The 22,026-nt window shown below is 37.9% G+C and overlaps 1 protein-coding gene across 5 annotated transcripts in view; it reads right to left on the bottom strand.

The window, feature by feature from the left end:
- RNF2 (ring finger protein 2) overlaps window positions 1-22,026 on the bottom strand; it is a 46,349-nt gene that overhangs the window by 18,671 nt on the left and 5,652 nt on the right. Inside the window, exon 2 of one of the 5 annotated variants that reach the window (XM_045983659.1) lies at window positions 11,115-11,145. The exons of 1 other annotated variant lie outside the window; for it this stretch is intronic. The gene's annotated coding sequence lies outside the window, so the exon portion shown is untranslated. Of the gene's footprint in view, window positions 1-345; window positions 376-6,547; window positions 6,677-11,110; window positions 11,146-22,026 lie in introns of those variants that run through there. 3 more of the 5 variants (XM_045983660.1, XM_045983662.1, XM_045983661.1) reach the window with 3 other exon arrangements.

Raw genomic sequence — 22,026 nt, forward strand, 5'->3', positions numbered from 1 at the left:
TATTTAAGGCAGGGGAATCAAGGCATGCCTGGGTGCCTCATTTAACCCTCTACCTTTGGCTCAGGTCATGATCCCAGAATCCTGGAATCAAGCTCCACATCTCCCCACATCAGGCTTCCTGCTCACTGGGGAGCCTGCTACTCCCTCTCCTCCCCACTCGTGTGCTCTCTCTAGCTATCTCTCTTTCATATAAATAAATAAAAATCTTATAAAAAAAAAAAAAGCTTTTGCACAGCAAAAGAAAACAGTCAACAAAACCAAAAGACAACCAACAGGATGGGAGAAGATATTTGCAAATGTCTTACCAGATAAATGGCTAGTATCCAAAATCTATGAAGAACTTACCAAACTCAGTACCCAAAGCACAAATAATCCAACCAAGAAATGGGCAGAGAGGGGCGCCTGGGTGGCTCAGTGGGTTAAAGCCTCTCTGCCTTCAGCTCAGGTCATGATTCCGGGGTCCTGGGATCGAGCCCCACAACGGGCTCTCTGCTCAGCAGGGAGCCTGCTTCCCTTCCTCTCGCTCTTCCTGCCTTTCTGCCTACTTGTGATCTCTGTCAAATAAAAAAAAGAAATGGGCAGAGGACATGAACAGACATTTCCCCAAAGATACAGAGATGGCCAAAAGACACGTGAAAAAACGCTCAACATCACTTGGCATCAGGGAAATACAAATCAAAACCACAATGCGCTACCACCTTCACACCAGTGAGAATGGCTAAAATTAGCAAGTCAGGAAACAGATGCTGGCAAGGATAGAGAAAATGGAACCCTCCTACAACTGCTGGTGGGAATGCAAGCTGGTGTAGCCACTCTGGAAAACAGTATGGAGCTTCCTCAAAAAGTTAAAAATAGAGCTACCCTATGACCCAGCAAATGCACTACTAGGTATCTACCCCAAAGATACAAATGTAGTGATCCGAAGGGGCACCTGCACCCCAATGTTTATAGCAGCAACGTCCACAATAGCCAAAATATGGAAAGAGCCTAGATATGAATGGATAAAGATGGGGTGTGTGTGTGTGTGTGTGTGTGTGTGTGTGTGTGTGCACGCAATGGAATACCACTCAGGCACCAAAAAATGAAATCTTGCCATTTGCAATGACATGGATGGAACCAGAGGGTATTACGCTAAGCAAAATAAGGCAATCAGAGAAAGACAATTATCACATGATCTCACTTATATGTGGAATTTAAGAAACAAAACAGAGGATCTCAGGAGAAGAGAGGAAAAAAATAAAACAAGATGAAATCAGAGAGGGAGACAAACCATAAGAGACTCTTAATCTTAAGAAACAAACTGAGGGCTGAGAGGGGATGGGGGGGAGGGATGGGGCAACTGGTTGATGGACTTTAAGGAGGGCATGTGATGTAATGAGCACTGGGTGTTACATAAGACTGATAAATCACTGACCTCTACCTCTGAAACTAATAATACATTATATGTTATTTTAAATTTTTTTTAAATGAGAAAAAAATGATTTACTCAAAAAAAAGTATTAATAGTAGACAGACACATTAGCCCAGAACTTCAATACATATATATACACATAACTTATACATATATATGTACACACACACACACACACACACACACACACACATATATATATTAACATACACAGGTACTTTAAACTGAAATAATCTCATTTATTTATCTTTTAAAAACATTCAATAAAATTAACAGTTATGAATCAAAAAACTGTATCTGACAAATAGATGCCAATGAAAGAAAAGATACCAAAAGAACTGTCTCTCCTCTTTAGCCAAATCAAAAACACTGTACTGTATTGGCTGAATCTTCACCTCTCAAAGCAGCCTGAATCTGTCAAAAGTTCTGACCTTGTAATGCTTCTCTCAGGAAATCTATCCAACAAAAATTCTCATACAGGTATGCAATAAACATATATACAAGAATGGTGATCACAGCATTGTTCGTGATAGCAAAAAAATCATAAAAGTCTGTATGTGTCTGTCAATAGGAATATGGCTAATTGGGATACTGCCAAAGCTATATAGCTATACATGCTGACACAGAATTCAACATACATATACAACATACATTAACTTTTTAAAAGGCACGTTGCAAGGGCACCTGGGTGGCTCAGTGGGTTAAGCCTCTGCCTTCAGTTCAGGTCATGATCTCAGGGTCCTGGGATCAGGCCCTGCATTGGGCTCTCTGCTCAGCGGAAAGTCTGCTTCCCCCTGCCTCTCTGCCTGCCTCTTTGCCTACTTGTGATCTCTGTCAAATAAAAAAATAAAATCTTTAAAAAAAAAAAAAAAAAAGCACATTGCAGGGCAAAATGCATGTAACATGACCCTATTTTAGCAATACCAGGAAAAAAAAATCCGAACACCTAAATGTATATTTGTGATTTTGAGTTCTGTGCACTATGTTTCACCCATACTTGCCATCCTTCTATCTTGCCAAGCTCATTCTCATTCTAGAATTTTTTTTACTAGTGCATCCTTTCCATCTGGAACTGAATGCTTTGGTCCCACCCCACCCCCTAAGATTTTGCCATTGCTACCTCCTTCATGGGTTCTAACAAAATTCTCTCTCTTTGCCATTTGCTCATGTCTCCTCTCTTTTCCTTTTTCATCACAGCACTTTTATAGTCTCTAAGTCCCTTGAATGCAGAATATTTCTCTTATTCACAATATCCCCAGAACTCTGCACTGTGCTTGGCATATAGGAGTTAATAAATATTTGCTGTAGAACTCAGCAGTGATCACTCAATAAAGGAGCTAAAATTAGACAACCTTAACATTTCATATTTTCATAACCAAACACACATACTTCAAAATAACATGGTAAAAAAGACAAAAGGAAAATCTATCAGTTGGTCCATTTTCTATGTATAGAGAAAGTATCTTTATGTGTCTGCATAGTTAAAGCTACCAGAGCATCAAATCTGTCCTACAAAAGAGAAGTCTTGAAAAATTAAAGATACCTGAATAGATAAGAGATTTACCTCTTTAAAAGTATGTGTTTATACTTCAGGGGGTATAAGACTATGGAGACATTCACGGATTGTAAATTCTAACACCTGTCTGATCTCCCTACCCTCCCCACATTCATTTACATTCCAAAGTGTAAGAAACAGGATCTTCCCCTCTGTAACCACTGAGCATTTGTTCATATTGAGAGCAAAGGTCTCCCTCCCTCTTTCAGGAGGGAGCAAACACCTAAACAAGCTCCCAGATTCATGTTCTTCATGTTCCTTACCTACCAAATGAACATCCAGGTTTCACTGCATCACTGAGAGGGAAGAACTGGGGCAACGGGGTTATTACTTTAATAATTAACCCATCCCTGCCCGAGAAATTTTGTGTTTAACTTTCAGGAAAACAAGAATACAGCTTTTAAAAATGTATCATTTTATTATAAATTTGGCTCCTTAAATTTATCACTGTAATTCAAGCTTTAAGAAAAATAATTTTTTTAGGGGCACCTGGGTGGTTCAGTCATTAAGCATCTGCCTTCGGCTCAGGTCACGATCCCAGGGTCCTGGGATTGAGCCCCACATCAGGCTCCCTGATCGGCGGGAAGTCTGCTTCTCCCTCTTCCACCCCCTCTGCCTGTGTTACCTCTCCCACTGTCTCTCTCTCTGTCAAATAAATAAATAAAATCTTAAAAAAAAAAGTGACAGTTTTAAAAAAATAAATGTAAAAATTGTTTTTTCAGGACAAGAATACATTAAGTCTCCAGCTTGGAAACTAAAATTTCCATCCTAAGCTTTTCCATTAAAAACATACTATAGAGCTGCCTGGGTGACTCAGGTGGTTAAGAAGCCAATACTCAAATTTGGCCCAGGTCATGATCACTGGCCTCCAAGATCAGCATAGAGTCTGCTTCTCTCCCTCTACTTCTGGCCCCTCCCTGCTTGCATGCTCACTCACTCTCCCCCTCTCTCCAAAATAATTAAAATAAAATCTTAAAAAAAAAATAAAATACTATACTTAGGGGCGCCGGGGTGGCATATTTAAGCATTGGACCCTTGGTTTCAGCTCAGTCACTGGGTGTGGAGCCTGCTCGGGATCCTCCCTCTTTCCCCCTGTCCCATCCTCTCTGTCCCACCCCCAAGTATATACTCTCTCTAATAAATAAATCTTAAAAAAAAAAAAAAAAAAAAGACATGCACACTATCCTTTAAACTTTTTTTAAAGATTTTTTTTTAATTTATTCATTTGAGAGACAGAGACAGAGAGAGCACAAGCATGGGGAGAGGCAGAAGCAGACTTCCTGCTGAGCTGGGAGCCAGATGTGGCACTCGATCCCAGAACCTGGAGATCATGACCGAAGCCCAAGACAGACACTTAACTGACTAAGCCACCAAGGCGCCCTAAAAACATACTATACTTAAGTAATGAATTTAATGAAATGTATGAACTACTGAAAATTTGCATGCTAGGTTCAATCACATTATGGATTAGTCTTCTGAAGACTAGTCTAAGGACCTAACCACTAATCATAACACTGTTCCTACATACATATTCTTTTAACAGTGCCTGGCAAATAGAGGCTTCCTAAAATGCCTTTTTTTTTTTTTTAAGATTTTATTTATTTGACAGATAGAGATCACAAGTAGGCAGATAGGCAGGCCAGGCAGGCAGAGAGAGAGAAGGAGAGAGAGGAGGAAGCAGGCTCCCTGCTGAACAGAGAGCCCTATGGGACTCAATCCCAGAACTCTGGGAATATGACCTGAGCTGAAGGCAGAGAGGCTTTAACCCACTGAGCCACCCAGGTGCCCCTGCCATTTTTTTAAAATCCCATCCCTAATCTACAATCCTTTAATTGGTCAAGGGGAATTTAAAAAATCATGGTCAAGTCTATTAGAGATTACATGTAGCAAAGAACAGATTTCTGAAAAACTGAAAACAATAATAATAATAAAACATTCAATTCTTTGAGGCCCCCAAGACCCTCAACTCCTTTGAATAAGCTATACATTTGCTCCTGAGACCATTCTCTATCTCCCCTAGAAGGAAAAATGGACAGACTAAATCACAAATTCCTCAAGAATAAGAACAGAGAACTCTGTATTTTAGGTATGTCTTTATTTTATGGTACAAAAAAACAAAACACCCAGAAAGTACAGTAAATGATTTTTGGAACTGAATCATCTTGCATATGCATCATAATACTGGCTGCTACTAGTTATGGACCTATATTCAAATTTTTCAAGGTCTTTTTTTTTTTTTTTTTTAATCTGGAAAGTGACAGAAATGTTCAGGGTCATTGGCAAAGTTGAATGAGATGTTCATATGAAGTGCCTGGCATATTTCATGAATGATGGTAATAAAAGGGAGAGGGCATCATTTCCTTGATTTATTTCAATAAATAAGAATTCTTATTTCTCAGCCCCCGGCCACCTAAAATATAAAAGATCAGGGAGAAAAACTACTTAGCCACTCCCTAACGTACTAAAAATATTACATTAATCACTTTTTAAAAAGATTAAATTATTTTAGAAAAAAACATAAAAATGTTTGGTTGTGTGCTTCAGGTGATTAAAAAAAAAAAAATCAAACAGCAGGCCAATTAATCCAAGACTACTCTTAAAGGCCTTTTCAGTAACAAAAAATTGCCAGAAAGAGATTTGTCAGTTGCCTACTGCTAGTAAACTGTATGGGCTGAACATTAAGTGTAGCTTAAAAGAAAAAGAGAAATAATAAAGACATTGCAGGCCCAGACTTTATTAGAAACTTGTAGAATCTTTAAAAAAAGGACATAAAGTAACATAAAGAAGCTCATCCTGAACCACAGTTTTGCAGAACATTCAAAGACATTCAAATGGATGTCTTTGGGACTATCCCTCCCTCTTCGAACACAATCTTTGAAGGGACTAAGATAATACAGGCCAGGTACACCTGAGTCTGATCATTAAGAGTATAGGACGAGGGGCGCCTGGGTGGCTCAGTGGGTTAAAGCCTCTGCCTTCGGCTCAGGTCATGATCCCAGGGTCCTGGGATCGAGCCCCACTTCGGGCTCTCTGCTCTGCAGGGAGCCTGCTTCCTCCTCTCTCTCTGCCTGCCTCTCTGCCTACTTGTGATTTCTGTCAAATAAATAAAATATTTAAAAAAAAAAAAAAGAGTATAGGACGAGTGGCGCCTAGGTGGCTCTGTCAGTTAAGTGTCTGCCTTTCAGCTCAGGTCATGATCTTGGGATCCTGGGATGATTCCTGCATCTGGCTCCCTGCTCAGTGTGAAGTCTGCTTGTCTCCCTCTCTCTGGCCCTCCCCCGCGCATGCTCTCGCACTCTCTCTCTAATAATAAAATCTTTTAAAAAAAGAAAAAAAAAAGGGGGCGCCTGGGTGGCTCAGTGGGTTAAAGCCTCTGCCTTCGGCTCAGGTCATGATCCCAGGGTCCTGGGATCGAGCCCCACGTCGGGCTCTCTGCTCAGCAGGGAGCCTGCTTCCTCCTCTCTCTCTCTCTCTCTCTGCCTGCCTCTCTGCCTACTTGTGATATCTATCTGTCAAATAAATAAATAAAAATCTTAAAAAAAACACACACACAAAAAAAAAAGAAAAAAAAAAGATCTTACATGGCCTTTATTTATCGTTTGGTCAGCGTCCCAATACATCGAAGTCTTAACTGAGACCCTAGTACGTGCTGGGTCACAGTGAACTCGTAACATAATTCTCAGTAAAAGCTTCACGTGTACATTTTCTGTAGTATACTGAAAGAAGAATTCATATTAAATAGAAACTGTGCAGCCAAAAAGGCTGGGCCTGTGTTGTAAAATTTTAGGAGTCTAAACTGTATAGCTATATCAAAGTATAGCTATACCAAAGCAACCACAAGGGAGTTTCCAGACCGGATAAAACACTTTACCCAAAAAAGGAGGCTTTAAATATAAATTATTTTGAGCTAAAACTTCAAAGTTCTGTGCCAAAGAATGTTCACCAGTTGCATTAATCATAAAAATTGCCTGGTGTACAGAATATTTTAAATAGAATTAAAGACTAATATGAGTAAGTTATAAATTATAGCCCCCCCACCAAAGGAGAAAGAGTTTACGTAAATGGAGTTGTTTAGAAATGTCCATTTGCACTTTGAAAAGTGATTGCTGTATCGATTTCCTACAACTCTAACAAATTACCATACTCTCTTACTTCTGGAGGCCCAAAGTCCTAAATCAGTACCACTGGGCCAAAATTAAGGTGCGGGCAGGGCTGTGCTTCTTCCAGAGGTTTTATTGGAAATTCTGTTGTTTCTTCCAGCTGGCATTCCTTCCCTTGTGGCCACACTGCCTCCTCTTCTGTGTAAGTAATCTCCCTCTGCCTCACTCAAAAGATACAGAATGACATTTAGAGCCCACCCAGATAATCCGGGATAATCTCTTCATAACAAGACCTTTAATTTAATGACATTTGCAAAGACTTCCTCACACACCCAATCCAGCCCCAAACAAAGTAACATTACAGATTGCAAGGATTAGAATGTGGACATTCTGGAAGAGCCCATTTTTCAGCCTACCAAACTTGCCAAAGCAAGCTTAAGTGTATAACCAATTCCTTGCAGCCAACACTTATGTCTTCATCCTGCACATAATTTGTTTCCTTCATTTTTCAAATTATAAAATATATATCAGAAAATACAATAACTTTAAATTAGATTATCCCATCTTCCCATGAAGCACTTATCCTCATTTGAGATTTGCTTCCCTAAGCACTATGAAAAAAACTAAGAAACTATTTTTGAACAAGAAATATATCTTTTTCTTTCATGGTTATTGTCCTTTCTGAACATAAAGTAAATACACATCATTTCAAATTAGCTCTCTCAATCTTTAGCATTTTTCTTTTCCTCTTTATACAACATGTGAATGAGCAAACTACTTGTTCCTTAATTAAAACACTGCTTGCTTAAGGATACAGGTGTTCAATTTTAGAAACTGTATTCAAGACTAGGCAAACCAGGGAGCAATAATAAATTCTGACCAAGCAATACAACTGCCATCATAACACCGCCTGCAGTAAGTATCACCTCATAAAAACCACTTGCAGCAGTTTAATCTAAAACTACAGCTGTAAAACAGACATTAATTTTTGTAAGCTTCTAGAGTAAAGGCACAAAGGCAGTATTCTTTATTGAAAAAGATACCACTGTACTAAACATCTGGAATACTCATCAAAATTACTTTGGTAACCTAATAGCATCTTTATTTAAAAAGGTAATATAGGGGCGCCTGGGTGGCTCAGTGGGTTAAGCCTCTGTCTTCGGCTCAGGTCATTATCTCAGGGTCCTGGGATCTAGCCCGCATCGCATCCCAGCATTGCATCAGGCTCTCTGCTCAGCAGGGAGCCTGCTTCCCCCTCTCTCTCCGCCTGCCTCTCTGGCTACTTGTGATCTCTCTCTCTGTCAAATAAATAAAATCTTTTTTAAAAAATAAATAAATAAATGAAAAATAAAAAGGCAATATAATCAATTCCTAATTGGATTATATGTTTTACATATTGCAGAGCAGAGCAGGAAACTTTCAAAGATGATTCACCAAATCTTCATTACCCAATCTTAAGTTTTCAAGCACTGGTAACAAGGTTTTCTAGTCTTATATAACAGAGTTATTGTTACAGGGAAAATAACTGTTTTAAGAATTTTTAAAGCACCAATTAAAATGCAGATCTAGATAATTAGTGTGATCTGTGCCCTCCTACCATACTTATCACCCATCACTATCTCATCTCTTCAAACACTACTTCATTTTCATGAACCTCCACCGTCCCCCCACAACAGTTTCTTAATGACCCAATTCAGTCTCTCCTACCAAGGTCTAATATTGGTCAACACCAGTTGTAGCAGCAGCAGCCACCTTGTTTTCCTTCTGCTCCCTCTGCCTATCCATATTAGAAGCTAGCTAACAGACCCATAAAGAAAAACAGCTGAGGTCAGCAGCTTAGGAAACATTTACTGAGAACTACCATGTGATAGGAAAAGAGACCCTCCAAGTGCTCACTGACTATTGGGTCCTGAACATGCTTTCAATACCATTTGGTAAATGCTACAAGAGGACCAAAAACCAAAACAAAACAAACAACAATAGTCAAATGGAAAACCAGAAAGGTTTCCCAGAGAAACGAGATTTTTCCTTGAAAGAAGAGACTTTAAAGTCAAGTGGAAGTTAACCAAATGAGGAAAGAGCAGTCCGGAAGGATCATCATAACAAGCAAAGGCCCAACTCAGTATGGTGTGCTGGGGAACTCTAACTAGATCACTATTAAATGAGTGAAAAGAGACAGGTAGGGAGTGAAGATGAAGAATTAAACTGTAGACCAGGGGCGCCTGGGTGGCTCAGTGGGTTAAGCCACTGCCTTCGGCTCAGGTCATGGTCTCAGGGTCCTGGGATCGAGTCCCGCATCGGGCTCTCTGCTCAGCGGGGAGCCTGCTTCCCTCTCTCTCTCTCTCTCTCTCTGCCTGCCTCTCTGCCTTGTTGTGATTTCTCTCTGTCAAATAAATAAATAAAATCTTAAAAAAAAAATAAATAAAATAAATAAATAAATAAATAAACTGTAGACCAGATCAGGGAAGACTAAAAGCCATGCAAAGGTCTCAGGAAAAATCTACAATTCAATGACAAGGTGAGATTTGCTTCTGAGACAGACCAACTCTGGTAACAGTGGAGAATGGACTTGCAGGAGGCAAGAATATCAGTTAAACAGCTTATGCAATAATTCAAATAAGAAATGAATACAATCAAGCCCCACATCAGGCTCCCTGCTGAGCAGGGAGCCTGCTTCCCCCTCTATCTCTGCCTGCCTCTCTGTGCCTACTTGTGATTTCTGACTGTCAAATAAATAAAATCTTAAAAAAAAAAAAAAAAAAGAAATGAATACAATGAGTCTGTTAATACTAAGGGTGAATTAGGGAGAGCAGAGCTGCAAAATACGTAGGAGGCAAAATACTTGGGGTATAGGAAATGAGAAAGAAAGGAGAAGAAAGCTATAAACTCCCAAGCTTGTGGCTGTTAAGATTTTGATACTTTAATTAAAAAAAAAAAAAAAGTGAGAAACCAAAAAGGAAATGGTATTTTTGCCACTTCTATTCAACATATTATACTGAAAGTCTACCCACATCAATTAGGCATCCACACTAGAAAAGAAAAAATATCTGTTTACACATGATATGATTTTATAGTGAACCCTACAGACTCCACAAAAAAAGTTAAAAACTAAACTGATTAAATGAATTGAGCAAAATTGCAGAGGGGAGGAGTCAACATACAAAAAACAATTGCATTTCTACACATTAACAATAAAGAGTCTAAAAAGGACATCAAGAAAAAAATTCCATTTGCAAAAGTATCAAAAAGAATACTAGGAATAAACTTAACTAAAGCAAAGATTTCTACACTGAAAATTATAAAACACTGTTGAAAGACATTAAGTAAATGTAAAGATATCCCATCCTATTTTCATGGATCAGAAAGACTTAATATTGTTAAGATGATTTTTTTTTTTTTGATAGGACACCAACAGCACAGGTGATAAAAGAAAAAACTGATGAACTGGACTTCATTAAAATTAAAACTTTTTAGGGGTACCTGACTGGCTCAGTCAGTAGAGCAGGCAATTCATGACGAGGTTGTGGGTTCAAGCCCTATGTTGGTCATAGAGCTTACTTTAAAAAAAAAAAAAAAATCAAAACCTTTAGTACATCAAAGGACACTATCAAGAGTGAAAAGGCAACACACAAAATGGGAGAAAAATTCACAAATCATGTATCTGATAAATGATTAATATCTGGAATATATGAAGAATTACTACAACAACAAAAACAACTCAATTAAAACAATGGGAAAAAGACCTGAATAGACACATTCCTCCAGAGAAGATAAACAGATGGCCAACAAGTACATGAAGAAATGTTCAATATCACTAATCATTAGAAATATGCAAATCAAAACCACAAAATATCACACTTTATACCCATTAGGATGGCTACATGACTAGTATAAAAAACAAAACAAAACAGAAAACTGCAAGTATTCGTGAAGATGTGGCAAAAGTCAAACCCTAGTGTGCTGCTTTTGGAAATATAAAATGATATAGCAGCCAGTTTTGAAAAAAGTATGGCAAGTCCTTCAAAGAATGAAACACAGAATTACCATATGATCCAGCAATTCCAATTCTAGGTGTATACCTGAAAGACAAAAATCAAAGTATGAAATCTTGCCAGGGCTGAAATAAAGTACTTACTTCACAGAATCCTGTGAAGAACATATGATAGCTATTACTGTTGTAATAAAAATGAGACAACACAGCCTATCCTATTCAACCTACATTTCTAACAACAAAGACAAAAACTGCATATTACTCCTGAGGGGTAATAAATAATCATAACTTACTATATAGAAACTAATTTAGACTGTGGGATAAAATATGATATCAATTTAAGATAAACTAAAATACTGCATTTATAAATTTTTAGTGGCCTTCTCACGTCTCCAACTGCAGTACACTGAATGGGCCCCCCAAAGTGTCTACATCTTAATGCCCAGAATTTGTGACTATGTCACCTTACATGACAAAAAGGACTGTGCCAGTGTGATTAAATTAAGAATTTTGAGATGGGGAGATTATCCTAGATTATGTGAGTTTGGGCCAATATAATCAGAAGAGTCCTTATAAGAGAGAAGGTGACGTGATGAAGGAGACAGGGATAACAAAGAGTGAACATCTAAGATGCTATGCTTCTGGTATGCAGAGCAAGGACCCATGAGCTAAGAGGGTGTCAGCAGCCTCTAGAAGCTAGAAAAGGAAAAGGTACGAATTCTCCCCTAGAGCTTCCAGAAGAAATGCAGACCTGCCAACATCTTGATTTTAATCCCTTATGACCCATTTTGGACTTCTGACTGTCAGAACTGTAAGCAACAGGAAACTAATATACCAGCTGAACCCAGATTATCATGAGAAAGTCAATGGCAGAGTGAAAGAAACTGAAAAAAATATGTACAACAGTTTACATGCCCAGTGGAGTACTGGCTTCTGCCAAAAGAAAATTCAACACATCCACAGGAAAAATGGGTCTTCCTCTAGAGTAAGTAGTTCTCAAATTTGGCTGCATATAGGTGTCACCTGGAGAACTTTTAAACAATTCAGATAACAAGGTCCCATTTCAGATCAATTCAGTCATTACATCTGGGGGTCCTAATATCGTCAGAGAATCAGTCAGATGGTTTTTATGTACACCCAGGGTTGAAAACTTGCTATTCTAGCTAAAGATTAGTTTTTAGCAATCTAAGGAAACCTATGGCGTTTCCAAATACTACTAGAAGTTCCTGAAACTGTCCCCAATAAAGATGTGGTTCACCATTTACTGGTTTCATATATGTTTTTGCTAACTTATCTTTGACAATAAGTTACCCTAAGTAAGAAGTTGCACAAATTCCTAAAGGAATTCCTAAAAGGATTCCTACTGAATCAAAACCAAGCAAAATTTTTTTTATTCTGACAAACACTTCTAAATTCCTATGCCAATTTACCCTTCTACCAATTAAGGATTAGCAACATTTTTTTTAAACCTGCCCAATCTAGGGGCGCCTGGGTGGCTCAGTGGGTTAAAGCCTCTGCCTTCGGCTCAGGTCATGATCTCAGGGTCCTGGGATCGAGCCCCGCATCAGGCTCTCTGCTCATCGGGGAGCCTGCTTCCTCCTCTCTCTCTCTGCCTGCCTCTCTGCCTACTTGTGGTCTGCCTCTCTCTGCCAAAAACATAAATAAAATCTTAAAAAAATAATAAAAATAAAAAATAAATAAACCTGCCCAATCCAGTAGGTAGGAAACAACATTTCACTGATGTTTTAATCTGTAAGGCTTCAATCATGAGTGATCAAGTGTATTTTATTTTCACTGCTTTACTGACCTTTTTTTTTTGCTTGTCAATTTCTACATATCCATTTCTATTAGGGTTTTTTGGGGGGTTTTTTTGTTTGTTTTTTTTTTTTTAAGATTTTATTTATTTATTTGACAGACAGAGATCACAAGTAGGCAGAGAGGCAGGCAGAGAGAGAGGGGGAAGCAGGCTCCCTGCCGAGCAGAGAGCCCGATGCGGGGCTCGATCCCAGGACCCTGAGACCATGACCTGAGCCGAAGGCAGAGGCTTAACCCACTGAGCCACCCAGGCGCCCCTGGTTTTTTTTTTTTTAAGATTTTATTTATTTATTTGACAGACAGAGATCACAAGTAGGCAGAGAGGCAGGCAGAGAGAGAGAGAGGAAGGGAGGAGGGAGCAGGCTCCCCACTGAGCAGAGATCCTGAGATCACGACCGGAGCTGAAGGCAGAGGCTTTAACCCACTGAGTCACTCAGGTGCCCCCATTTCTATTAGTTTTTTAAAAGCTGATCTGGTGAAGATGCATGAACAATCCACCAACTGTACATTTTGGAAAATAAAACTTTATTAAATCAACAAAAAAAGCTGATTTGCGGGGTGGCTGGGTAGCTCAATCAGTTAAGCGCCTTCGGCTCAAGTCAGGCATGATCCCGGGGTCCTGGGATGGATCCCCACTTAGTGGAGAGACTGCTTCTCCCTCTGTCTGCCCCCCCCATCGTTTGTGCTCTTTCTCTCTCAAATAGATAAGCTGATTTGCAAAAATTTTTTCTGTTAAAGAAATCGACCTTTTGTCTGTCCGTGAGTGTTTAATATTTTACCCAGTTTGTTTTTTTTGTTCTTTGGCTTTGACTTCTTAAGGTCAGAGATTGTTTTCTGGTTTTTTTTAAACCATATTTATCTTTCCCTATACAGCTTCTTTGGAAAGCTAATCCACAATCTAAATCTATACTCTAATATTATAAAAATGTCCACCAGCCACCTAAAGTTTTTTTCTAATATTTTCAGAGTTTCATTTTTTTACATTTAAGAACTCAGAAACTGTGCCCCTTTCCCTGCCACCTTATAACTTACTGGGAACATCATTTATTGTTTAGTTTATCTCTTCTCCACTGATGGAAGTTACCATGCTATCATTTTAACTCATTACAAAGATAAGGAGAAAAAAAATTTATACATGTGACTATATACGCTTAAACGTGTATATGTGAAAATCTGAAAATACACGCTTAACATACTAACTTCTTACACTGTCAACAATAAATGTGCTGCCGAACTCAAGTATACAGGATTTACAAATTCCTTAGTAAGGTTATGAAATATGAAAATAAGCATCAGGCACACGTCTCTTCCATTTCTTTGCAAAAGCAATACAACTGTCACTAACCAGGCTGGCTCTTCCTTAAAAGCTGTGAAGAACAGTTGTCCCTAGCAATGTTTGTAGGCAGCTTTGCAAAATATATGTTGCCACTAGGTGGAGACAATTTAATAACAGAAATACTAGTTACTGAAATGAGAGTAGCCTTAAATTTTCTAAAAATATTATCAAATGGTAAAGAAGTTCTACCTCTAAATTCTTGAGTTAAACCAGGGCTAGTTACTTTTGCTGAAGATCCGGTTTCCTTATTTGCAAATTTAAGAATTTAAAGTAGCATCAAAAGCCCTCTTAACTAGTAGATCAAAAACCTTGTTTAAAAATGTCTCTAACAGTATAGTGCTTAGAGTCCTGTCCTCTTAAGCTGAAAAGGTATTCTACCTTTAGCAACGTCTTTCAACTTGAATACTTCAAACAATCATAACCAGTTTCCTCCAATCTTTTCTTTTGAAAGCAGGTCAAAAGAGACATACTGTTCACACATCTAGGATTCCAAGTTAAAGCCAAGGTTATCTGCACTTTTTTCCCTTGTCTTAAAGAAAATAGCTGATACCATACTTCTCCACATTCATCTGGTTCGTTTGCACACATACTTTAAACAATGAACTATTTATTTTCCCTTTAACTAGTGTTCTTGGCAGTAGAGGCTATACATCTGGGGGATTTTGTTTCTTTTCCTTTTTTTTTTTTCTGGTGCTATTTTATACTTTTTGCCTCATTGGTCAAAACCTTCCATTTTTGTTAATTTCCTGAATTCTTAACTGTCCCTCTGTCAAGACATTCCTTACACTGGTACTTTACCTCCTGGTTCTCATCTGCCAGTCTAGATTTTGTAACTCTTCCAAGGATGTCTCAATCTCTGCTTGCCTAAGGGGTTTCCAGTCTACTGCTTCATACGATTACTTGAATCTAGCAACCTAGATTCAACCTGCCAAACCACTGACTCACTAGTAATTTAGATCTCAGACTTTGGCATAATCTAGGTTCTCAGCTCTGAACACACACCAACTCTATACCACAAACTAACCACATTCTTAGAAAGGGACTTTTAATTCTCCCAGTACCCTAAGACCAAGAGACACAAAAGACATTGATATTTCCCGAGCAAAGCAAAGAAAAAAAAAATTTTTTTTGAGTTCCTACAGTAGAACAAGGGATGCTACCAACTTCATTTCACATCTCTCCCCAGATTAGAGGAAACTAAACAAAGGAGCATATTAATGTGGCAGCAGTTACCAGCTTACTGTTGGGCTGCAGACTACTGCTCTGTGTCAGCAGCACACAGGATTGGCCCCCCAAAAACATCTGCAGATTTAATGGCGCAGACAGATCAGTACTTGTATTTTTGAGCGGGAGATTCAAACACAACTAAGGCATAAAGCAAAGCTTAAAAATTTAAGTAAGCTTATCACTAATGACAAAGCTAAAAAGCCTAATAACTACTGAGTTTTAGTCCAAAGCCCCATATGCCAGAATAAAAGCTAACTTCTGAAAAGTAGTACAGCAAGGGTGTTATCCTTTCCTGGGAGAGAAAGGTCCATAAAGTGCAGACTCTTGCCAGACGCAGAAGTGCTGATGAACACACACATAAGCCTTAGCAAGTAACAGCGTAGGAAATTACAGCAACACTCCTTTGTGTCATTGAAAATACAGCAACAGAGTCTATACTTCTGACACAGGCATATCTGCTGAAAAATTAAATCTGTGGCAATGACAAAAGAATATGATTAATGAAGATAATAGAGAAAGCTGAAGGCTTATGCCCCCAAATTCTGTTATAACAGCAACTAGAATAATGGAATAACACTTTCAGAAAGAAAGCAGTGAGGCGATTCATTTCCAGAAATACAAAAATATATGTATGCTTTTACCCAGTAATCCCAGTCCTAGGAAATGTTATTAATAACAAACATTTAGAGGGTTCATCACTTTCTCTGAAATTCTGCTTAATCATAACAACCCTATGAAGCAGGTACTATTTTCCTCACCTAAGAAATAAGGAAATTGAGCTAAAGTGTAAATTAATAAGCAACTTCCTTAAAGGTCTCACAGTAATAAGCGTCAAAGGCAAGACTCAAATGTAGGTCTATCTGACTAAGGAGGCCATGCCCTTAACCACATCAAAGACTACTGGTACTGTACTACAATAGTAACATCACCATCAGCAAGGAGATGCTTGCTGCAACATCTTGCAACATCAACATCAGGAAATTTCCTCAGTCATTAAAAGTAACAATTGTTAATAGGATATGCAATGACTAATGATACTTGTGGGATAAAACGATGACAGAGGCCACTGATTTGCATCTGTGCTACAATTACAGCTATATAAAAGTTACGTTCTAAGATAACACAGAGTGTTAGGAGTTTGTGGCGGGCGTTTCCATTTTTCAACTCCCAAAATAGTCAGCACAGACTTATAACAGTTTTAAGACAATGAAAGATAAAAACAGAGAAGTGAAGAACGTGTCTCTGGTATCCCTTTGTCACACAAGGTAGATTTTCTCTTGCAAGAAAAGAAAAACTCTGATGTCCCTATGCATATTCAATAGTAGCAAACAGACTGGGATTCAGGAGACCTCGATTCTCATTTTGGGTTCTTGAAACAATTCCAAAAGATAAACGGATTTAGGGGCACCTCAGTGTCTCAGTCATTAAGCGTCTGCCTTTGGCCGCCCTACCCCCCCCCCCCCAGCTTGTGTTCCTTCTCTTGCTGTCTCTGTAAAATAAATAAATAAAATCTTTTTTTAAAAAAAGATAAATGGATTTAATCTTTCTTCTGTTCTGGACTTTATCTCTTGGTTTCTGCAACTTGCATCAAAAAAAAAGTTTTAAACTGAAAAAGCAGTCTGGGGTTCCAAAGACCAGGATCTTAGAAGCATGAAAAAGAAATCAGGAGCTCTGAGGACAGAAAGAAGTTTTACAGCTCTGATAATCTAAAGATTAGCATAGGGGCGCCTGGGTGGATCAGTGGGTTAAACCTCTGCCTTCTGCTCAGGACATGATCTCAGGGTCCTGGGATCAAGCCCTGTGTCTCTCTGCTCACCAGGGAGTCTGCTTCCCCCCCTCTCTCTGCCTGCCTACTTGTGATTTCTCTCTCTCTCTCTCTCTCTCTCACTGTATCAAATAAATAAATAATCTTTAAAAAAGATTAGCATAATTTTTATGTTCACGAAAGCAGCAAAAATTGGCACAGCTCATCAATACTGGAAATCAACATGGTTTTGAGTTAATATATAGATTTAACCTTTTTAGGGGCGCCTGGGTGGCTCAGTGGGTTAAAGCCTCTGCCTTCAGCTCAGGTCATGATCCCAGGGTTCTGGGATCGAGCCCCACATCGGGCTCTCTGCTCAGCGGGGAGCCTGCTTCCTCCTCTCTCTCTGCCTGCCTCTCCACCTACTAGAGATCTCTCTCAAATAAGTAAATAAAATCTTTAAAAAAAAAAAAAAGATTTAACCTCTTTATAAAATAAACATGTTTTAGGTAGTATACAGATGTATATATCTTATGTCCATTAAGGCAGAGTTCCTTATCAGCAATGAAAATACATATATTTAAATCTGTATATATCAAAATATTTTTTAAAAGCTACTTACTAGCAATTACACTTTGGTAATCTTAATGTGAGTTCGAATAATGTTAAAGAGAGAAAACCATATAATACTATAATAAAAACTTGGGGTAGGCGCCTGGGTGGCTCAGTTGGTTGAACGACTGCCTTCCGCTCAGGTCATGACTCCGGAGTCCCGCATCGGACTCCCCGCTCCGCGGGGAGTCTGCTTCTTCCTCTGACCTTTTCCTCTCTCATGCTCTGTCTCTCTCTCAAATAAATAAAATCCTTAAAAATAAACAAACAAATAAATAAATAGAAAAATAAAAACTTGGGGTATCTGGCTATTTCAGTCAGTGGAGCATGCAACCTACTGGTTTTTCAGGGTTGTGAGTTCAAGCCCCACATTACGTTGGGAGATTATTTAAAAATAAAATCTTTAAGAAAAAAGACTTAAGTAGCTAAAGTAGTGAAATCACCCTTTCATAAGCAAAACTGATTCTATATTATTAAACAATGAACAAAAAAGAAAACTGACATTAATTCAACACAAGATACTGTTTGCAGGCACTTTTTGTACAGATTTCCCTCTACCTCCACTTTTTAACGAAATCCTTTAAGTCCACAGTTCTTAACTTTTAAATCCACAACTCCATTAAGAATCTGAAAAAAGTTAGGAACTTTCATGTTGGGGGTAGGGGGCGGGGTGGGATACCATACACAAAACACATGCTCTAAATCTCAGAATAATGGTGCCTTAAGAGAGCCCAGAACTGAAGGCCAAGAACACTTGGCTCCAAAAAAGAATTCCAAAACCTAATAAACAGAAAAACGAGAGATTATCTGCTCTTAACCCTTCTCAGTTTTCATCAGCTATACTGCAACAAAGCTACTGGCAAGGATTACAGATTGATTCTTGTGAATTTATGGAGACCAAAAGTATTGCTTGTTTATTTCAATTTGGCTGTCACAACGAATTTTGGACCTCCCTACCACCAACATAAATACAAACCCCATGATCTAACCACTGTTAAATCCATCTGAAGTGTCATACCATTGTCAAAATGTTACCAGACGGGTTATGGCATAGAAAATGTTTGTGATATCAAAAGAATTAAAAAACACAGATAAATCCAGGTCCATAATATAAAATCAGTTAAAATTACATTTTAAACAAAACGAAAACCAAAAGATAAAATTTCTGAAAAGAAATACATCAAATTTTAAGAGGAATTAAACCTGAGTACTGAAAATATGATTTTTTACTTTCTTAAAATTTCCCCAAAAATACACTTAAAAAAATTAAAGTGACAACTGAAACTATACTTAATTAAAAAAACAATTCAATACTTTATCAATTTTCCCACCAGCTCCTAAGCTATTTTTTAAGGACCAAGAAACATTTAATATGAGTATTAAAACTAAAAACAGGGATGCCTGGGTAGCTCAGTGGGTTAAAGCCTCTGCCTTCGGCTCAGGTCATGATCCCAGGGTCCTGGGATCGAGCCCCACATCGGGCTCTCTGCTCAGCGGGAAGCCTGTTCCTCCTCTCTCTTTCTCTCTGCCTGCCTCTCTGCCTACTTGTGATCTGTTTGTCTGTCAAATAAATAAATAAAATCTTAAAAAAAAAAAAATAAAAACAATCCATTTAAGAAATGAATAACATGAAGCACCTGGGGGGCTCAGATCAAGATCTCAGATTCCTGAGACAGAGCAGCACACAGGCTCATACTTAGCCCAGAGTCAGCTCTCAGAGATTCTCTCACCCTCTACCCTTCCCCGCACGCTCACACATGTGTGTGCTTCTTCTCATTCAAATAATTAATAAATAAAATCTTAAAAAAAAAAAAGAAATGAAAAACAGCTAGGTTACTGTGTGATACTTTTTTCCTCACTGGCACACCAATATTGTCTTCTTAATTTTCCTAAATCAATTATTGCAACAAATTATCCAAAAGGTTTCAGAAGCAATTAAACTAGCATTGATTGTCATGGTATCTATACATTTATAGTATTACATTTCCAAAAGTTATGGAGACTTCTGAGAAAAAAAGTCTTCCAGGAGGCTACACTGGAAAATTTATCACTGGTTAACCCAAACTGGAAATGAGACCTACACTTAAATACAAACATAATCAATTATAACAACATAAGGACGGAGAAACTGAGTCTTAATATTTTAGACAATACTCAACTATCAATGTTCAAGAGTCTTTAACATATTTCATTACTTTATAGCCACATGAGAAAACATTCCTGGAGGACAGTACCTCATAAAAATAGAAAAGCTAGAAAAAAGCATCTTTCCACTAATTCAAAGAGGCATGTTTTCTTCACAAATAGGCCAATTAAAATTTTTAAGAACAAGGATAAGAGGGTAAGTTCATTAAAAGTAAACAAGAGATATATTTTCTAATTTTGCTAAGTGTATTGTGAAAAGCAGATATTTTCTGTAATTGATATCATAAAATAATAAGTAAAACAAAACCACTAGAGTAGTTTCCAGTCAAAACAGTAACACAATCTGTTTTCCCTACTCCCCCAGGCCCTTGTCATTTAAACAATCTACAAAGTGGTAGTTTTGCTCCTAATGTGTAAGTAAAGCTTGGGATATTATTGTCTAATGATATAAGGAAGATATTTGACCCTGGTGTAAAGAAATTAATGAGACAGGTCAACCTTAAAATGCAATTATTTAAGGGGGAGAGAATACTATACTATAAACTAGACTTGGGAAAAGGGTTATGAGACATCCACAACTCCTCCCACACTCCATTCCACCCTAACAACTTTGAAATATGAAAACTCCCCTGAAAGTAGACACAGAACTATAACCAGGATCCATGCCAGAGATTAATCCATCTATGTCTCTCTTTCTTCACCTACATCCCATATATTTGCAATGTGCTTTGCTGTTTACAAAACCTTTTACCTACACTGCCTCTTATGTCTTTACAAATAATCTGTGAGGTCAGCAAGGGTGGCATTTTTTTTTTTAATAGAAAACAGAAAGGCCTTGCTTGTAGTGAAACCAGACCTAGAAACCAAGACTCCTGCCTTCAGTTCTGAAGCTCTTTCCACTATAAAAAACACTACCCTTTCTGTAATATAGTAAAGCCTCCTATAAAACATTTGGCTGGATTCCAAGACAGCAGTCCCAGACTGAATTGGACTCTATATAGCAAACAGTGTAAATAGTGAAGGTTTAATGCAATTACTGGCATGGAGGCATACATCTTTTTAAAAGTGAAGAATCAGTTGGTTTTAAGTTGGTTGAAGTTAATAGAGTGTGTTTGGTAGTAGAAACAAACAGAACACTATTCTAAGAGAAGTCAAAATGAAATACTACAGATTTGCATATTTTACAATAGCTAATAGAGACACTAGTAAGTAACAAATGGAATAGGAAAAAAAAGACAAAAAATGGATAATTAAAAAGAAGAACATACAAAGAAACTGCATCATATTTTTAGGAAATAAAATGAGGAGCTTGTCTTTCTGCCAGAAGTAACTGTGAGACTTTAGATCATTAGCCTATAAAATAATGAGAAGTGTAGAAGAGGATTTTATTTAGCCATTAAATGAATCCCTGCCAGAATTGCTGGCTCTGGAATAAAAAATCCAAAGTCCTATTTCTAGATCAGCTGCTGGTGCTATACAGGTTAAGTTAACCAATTATTTTAATCTTTCAACTCTCACATCTGTAAAATCAAACAACGCTCTACTCAAAACTACTTTCTAATGACCTTGGAAGGAAGAAACAATGTCTGTAAAGTAATAATCAACATTTTAATTCCCATCATCTACTGCAAAAACAAAATTTCTCAAACATCTTATATGTTACAACACTAGTTTCGGCTAAAAGTGCAGAGAAAGTGATAGCCTTTACAATCTAAATCAATACAGCACACAGAAATGCTTAACTAGTAATAATTATGACTACATAACAATATTGTGGCATCTCAGGTAAAGAGCTTTCATAATTGAGCTGAACACAGCTGAGAGAATAAAGTTGGATTTGATCAAGATACAAAATAAAAATAGTAGTCATTAAGTTTAGCAAGGCAAAGAGGCAAGTAGGTTGCAATGTCCTTTGGGTTCTCAAAGCACATCATTCATCTGTTATTGCATTTAACACACTGTAAGATGGTTTATTTGTCATCCCTACTTAGACTCTAAATTCCTTATGGACAGAGACCTTGTTCAATACATTTTCTACCCCTAACCCCTCGAATAGGGTCTGGCACACAGAAGAAAATCAACATTTGTTT

Source organism: Meles meles, chromosome 17, assembly GCF_922984935.1.
Source record: "Meles meles chromosome 17, mMelMel3.1 paternal haplotype, whole genome shotgun sequence".
In the NCBI taxonomy this organism is placed as follows: Eukaryota; Metazoa; Chordata; class Mammalia; order Carnivora; family Mustelidae; genus Meles; species Meles meles.